The following is a 5,716-nucleotide window of genomic DNA, read 5'->3' as shown; positions in this document are numbered from 1 at the left end:
CAAAAAAATATCTGAACAAACAATATCGTTATAAAGAGCTTTGATTATATTAATAAATCATGGTTAAGTGAAAGAAACGCTATGTGCAAACTCATATCATGCACCTATTGAGTTGGCGTGTTCTTTCAAAGCGATATTGAGTTCAACGCATATCCAAAATATGTGCAATTTTTTCGATGCCTTTTGCCTGAATAGTGTTCTACTTTCCTTCGGTGTCAACCAAAGGGTTTAGTCCAGAATCTATGTAATTGACATTTTAAGGTATGCAGTGCCTTGCAGTGGATATGCAGACACCCAATGTCGAAGCCATAAATTCACTAAGATAAAATGTATTTTTTGACATATGTATTTAGGGGCCTTTTGTTTTTATTAAGATTCAAGATATTTGAGTCTAAATACACATCTGAATATTGAATTATTAAGATTGTTTGTTTTCTTAACATCAGAATGAACATAATTTATCCATAATTAAATATAACAAATATACAATCAAATAAAAATTGATTAAATTATATACCAATAAAAATAATTATTGTAACAAAATATAGTTATAGAAAAATTAAATTCAACATAAATTTATATTTTAATAAAAATTATTCCACAAAACGATGAAATCACTTTAAAAAGGTAACGTTTTGGTCATCTTTTTGCTGTCTTCTAGAAAATGTCTTTGTTCCATTTATCATGAGAACAGATAGTATAGAATTAAACAAAAAACGTTAATGAATTTAAGGCTAAATTCGCTAATTTTTTTATTTTTGTCAATGATATTGAAAGACGTGCAGGCATTCTTGTAGATGATCGGGCCATGTTTGACTGATAACAAGTTGCAATTCTTCATTGTTCTACTGGAATTTACACAGCCCATCCCATCCTAGTCCAATGCACACTGGTCTTCTTATATTATATTTGAAAAGGGATCTTTTTAAACTCTAATCTCAACGCAAAAGATTGTCGTTGAAAACATGGAATAAAGATATATAATTCCAACTAAATTTTTTGAAATCTTGTTGAGGAAATAATTTGGCTGGCAGCTGGTAATTGGAGAAAGAGATATGGACGAAATTGTTTTGGCAGAAACAAAAAACGGCGAGAGTGGGAGAGCGAAAGAAAGCATATATTTTATTATATGTGGCAACGCCACTGCAAGTACCATAAGGAAATTAGTGCAATCCAATACAAGGATTTAATTATTAGAAAGGAGCAGAAAGCATATAAAAGCACTGATAATGCCTCTGCACACAGCAGATTAGTACTAAGCAAGTTATGACATGATCATAGAGTTTGGGCTTAGGCCATTTATTTAGAAGAACATAGGATGAAACTACATCCTAGATATGAACCTTTCTTTCTCTGTCATAACATGGCTTCTGGTAATGTCATGCACAGTGCAGCAGTCAGCAAGAGCCATGGTAGACTCAAGTTCATTCTTGAGCATTTTTAACACTCGCTTTACCCCAGACTCCCCCTTAGCAGCCAGGCCATAGACAACCGGTCGACCAATCTGCAGGAGTATGAATTAGGTTAAAAAGGGCAAACCCCAGAAAAGGAAGAAAGTTGATCTTAAATAAGTAGATTCTTGAAAATTTCTATAATTCTTACACTATCCTACAGTTAACTGTCCATAATAAGCGGAAATTACTCGGAAAATAAGACATAACCTACTACAACAGATTGTGGTGTAAAATTTATTACATTGTCAGTGTATATAATCCATTTCTTTTAAATCATTAAGTTTACCATAACAGCTTTTGCGCCTAGTGCTAACGCCTTGAATATGTCTGTTCCTCGCCTAATCCCCCCATCAAGCAGAACCGGTACTTTACCTTGAACAGCATGGACCACCTAAAACCATCGGACATTATGGAGGAATATATGGAAATCAGTGGACATACCAAAGAGACTTTGGATTCAAGATTTCAAGTATATAAATCTTGAATTTTAAGACTTCAAATAACATATTTCACCTCTTCAAGGACAGAAATAGTAGCTGGAGTGTAATCTAGTTGGCAAGTTCCATGGTTAGAGACAATAATTCCTGCAACCCCTACTTCAATTGCTTTGGTTGCTGCAAAAAATAATACGTAAAGTATATGCCAAATTTTTAGATGAAAATGCTCAATTGGTAGGAGAATTGGAAGTAGTGAGTATGCCATCTTCACCAGTGAGAATGCCCTTAATCAGAATTGGCAACTTGGTAATTGATTTTAACCACGCTATATCCTGACATATTTGTGGAGATACAGAAAAATATATGGGGATCATATTTGTATTGAACTCTAAAAAACTATGAAACTAGATCTGATCCTTCTCTAATGTACCTTTAAGCTCAATTTTACACATATTTTAACATACATTGACAACCTCAAAAAGATTGCATTCAAGGACCACGACTGTATTTCATCATATGATCTTCAAATGTGATATTAAGGTACACATATATTTAGGCGTGTTTGGTACAAAGGAAAATGTTTTTTATGAAAAATGTTTGGTAAGTAAGCAAACAATTATCTTTCCAAGAGCATTTATGTGTAGTTTAGCAAAACACTATGAGGTGGGGATTGGGGGTTGGGGGGTGGCGGAGGATGAGATGGTCAAGGGATGGGGATTAGGGGCATTGGATTGGTGGGGAGGAGTAAAGTCATTTATGGAACTTGTTTTTTCTACTTTCATTAGAAAAATCATTTTTAAGTAACTTGTTTTCCTAGAAAAAATTTCAAAACATTTTGACCAACCAAACATAGAAAAATTGGTAATTAGTAAACACACCCTTTATTTTTAAATTTTTTACCTTCCAGCAAAACGAAGGCTCAAGAGTTTCTGCGGCGTAAGCTTCAACATTTGAGCCTTTGTCCTGCAGAATTTTATCTGAGGATTCGTAAGCCTAGTATACACTATTTTCAAGTTGATATATCGATGGTGAATTATGGCATTTCTGCGTGTTAAACTAAAAAAAACGAACACTAATGCTTATAGCAGAAGGAACCGGCTAATCTGAGACATTGTAGTCCTGCAAAATTAGACTCTTTCTTTCAGGATTTTCAAGTTTTGCCGTTCAGCTTAACATGTAATTTGTCTGATAATTGCTTATAGTGAAAGCCAGAATGTTTATGGTTTTACTTACAGAAACAACTTCAGCTGATATAAGACCTTCAAAGTTCTTGACAGGAGGTGGGATCATCCTGCATTAATTCTCTTAATAGATCAACACAGGATTACCAAAAAATAAAATTTCTCAAGTACAGTAGACTGATGAAACCGACAACTTCCGGAATTACAATGAAGATGAATCATGAAAAGGATTTTACCTAGACTTGAAGAACAGTGATTGGGAGTTCATTACTCAAATGGTCTCAACTATCCGAAATTATCTAATAAAGTCATATTTCTTTTGTTTGTAACAGAAAAGTCACTTAACTATGTGTGTATCACTCAGAAGATCACTCAACCGGTCACATACCTATTTTACCTATAATTATCAACTTTTATCTTTTATAATTTTTAAATATTATATCTCTCCTTTTAATCTATATTATGGATTAACCACAAAACACATAAATCTTATTTATAAATTAAAAAAGCGAAAAAAATTCAAGCATATATAATAGAATCATAATAAAATAATTGAGCACAATCATATATAATATATATATTATACAATATACCTCTATTTTTAAATTTTAAAAAATTACATTACATGCATTGAATATATGTTTTAATTTTATTTTTTAGTTTTTCTGATTATTATTCAAAATTATTGATATGAACAAATTATTTTAATTAATTCTTTTATTATGCTTAATAGTTTTATTATTCCAACATTATATATGCTTGAAATTTTTTTTCCACTTCTTTATTTTTAATATATCTAAAATGATTGAATTGAATGAACAGAAAAGGGCCAAAATTACCCCTGAACTTTGGAAAATAGTTCATCCATACCCGTCGTTATACTTTAGGGACAATTATACCCTTACCGTTATACTATGGGGTCAATTATACCCTTATGTCTAACAGCTGCCACGTGGCATCATCCCAGCCCTTCAAAATTATTTTCCCCTCAAATAATTTTTTACCCACTAAAATAACCCAACCCAACCCGACCCGAATTTTTTTTTCCAACCAAACTGATACGAACCCAACCCAATACCCCTTGGCTGGAAAGAAAAAAAAAATTGGGTCGGGTTGGGTTATTTTAGTGGGTAAAAAATTATTTGAGGGGAAAATAATTTTGAAGGGCTGGGATGATGCCACGTGGCAGCTGTTAGACATAAGGGTATAATTGACCCCATAGTATAACGGTAAGGGTATAATTGGCCCTAAAGTATAACGAAGGGTATGAATGAACTATTTCCCAAAGTTCAGGAGTAATTTTGGCCCTTTTCCGTTGAATGAAAATATAGCTGTCCAACTAATTAAGCTAACAACCTCCTGACAATGTATTAGCTGTATACCACTTAAATAGCTAAATGTACAATTCCTTTCAGCTATCTACATTTCTACAGTTGACAATTATAAATGTTCATTTCCAACATCACAATAAATGTTGCATGTTGCCTGTCCATAATATAGATTAAAAATAGAAAAAATATCATAATATTTAAAAAGAAAAAAAAGGGTAAAGGTTGATAATTTAGAGGGTAAAATAGGTATTTGGCCAATCGAGTGATCTTCTGAGTGATACATGCATAGTTAAGTGATTTTTAAGAAAGATGAGTTTATGATTGAGTGACCATTTGAGTAATGAACTCAACAATTGGATATACAAGTTGTATAATACAACTTCCTTATTCTTTATATCAGCCTCCCTTCTACCAATCCTTGGAGTATCAGCAGTGAGAATTATAGCCCTGTCTCAGCTCTCTCTACCATATTTGCTGTTATATCTCTCTTGAAAGCCTATTGACATAGAATAAATTACATATCTGTTAACAGAACACAAAAATCAGTAAAGATGTATGGAGATCATGAGAACTGGGAATAACAAGTTACGAAAGTCTGAATGAAGCGAATAGCCTTGCAGCTTGAAGCAACCTCCTCCACTGTGCATGTAGACGTAAATGCCAATCTCTATATCCAAAAGAATTAAGCATCCACACACCAGAATTAGAAATTGATTTGTTTTTTAGAAAATATTACCATGATAATATTACATGCTGCAGCACCTCTAACTGTTGCAACTTCTCCTGGCATAAATAAAACAGTTTTCTGGAGTAAGAGCTTCATGGTACGTTCAGGTCCAGCTAACAGAATAGTGTACTAATTGATTTTATCCGAACCTTCAGGACGTGCCAATTGATGACAGGAAGTTGGGGCAACTATAATTGGAGCCGACGTCTTGTGACCGAGTACAGCAGTTGACATGTCTATTTTGCTAACATCAACAAGTATTATTGGCAGAATACTGAGTTTCTACAAGGTTAGTGCTGCGATCTATGTTGACGAATCAAGAGCAAGAATTACTAACTTACATGATTCTACGAAATGCTTCGATGTTTTCTTTTAGTGTGCACTGGTCCTCAGCTCCTCCAGCAAGGAAGCCATAGTACATCTTTGGAAGAGCTTGCCTTGCTAGCTCTTCAAATTCATTCACATTGACTGGTTCACCTGCCATTTAGTCTGCACACAAAAGTATTCGTATGTAAAATTGATCTCATTGTAGATTTTTTGTCTTCTTTTGAGAGCAGAATTTGAGGTTTTGAAGCAAAAATATTAC

The 5,716-nt window shown here is 33.4% G+C and overlaps 1 pseudogene; it reads right to left on the bottom strand.

Annotated features, from left to right (window-relative positions):
• Positions 1-1,108: 1,108 nt before the first annotated feature.
• On the bottom strand, positions 1,109-5,193 carry LOC132630246 (peroxisomal (S)-2-hydroxyacid oxidase GLO4-like; annotated as a pseudogene).
• Between the last annotated feature and the right edge of the window lie 523 nt (positions 5,194-5,716).

This window comes from Lycium barbarum, chromosome 3 (assembly GCF_019175385.1).
Source record: "Lycium barbarum isolate Lr01 chromosome 3, ASM1917538v2, whole genome shotgun sequence".
In the NCBI taxonomy this organism is placed as follows: Eukaryota; Viridiplantae; Streptophyta; class Magnoliopsida; order Solanales; family Solanaceae; genus Lycium; species Lycium barbarum.
This window is presented reverse-complemented; position numbering and strand designations above follow the sequence as displayed.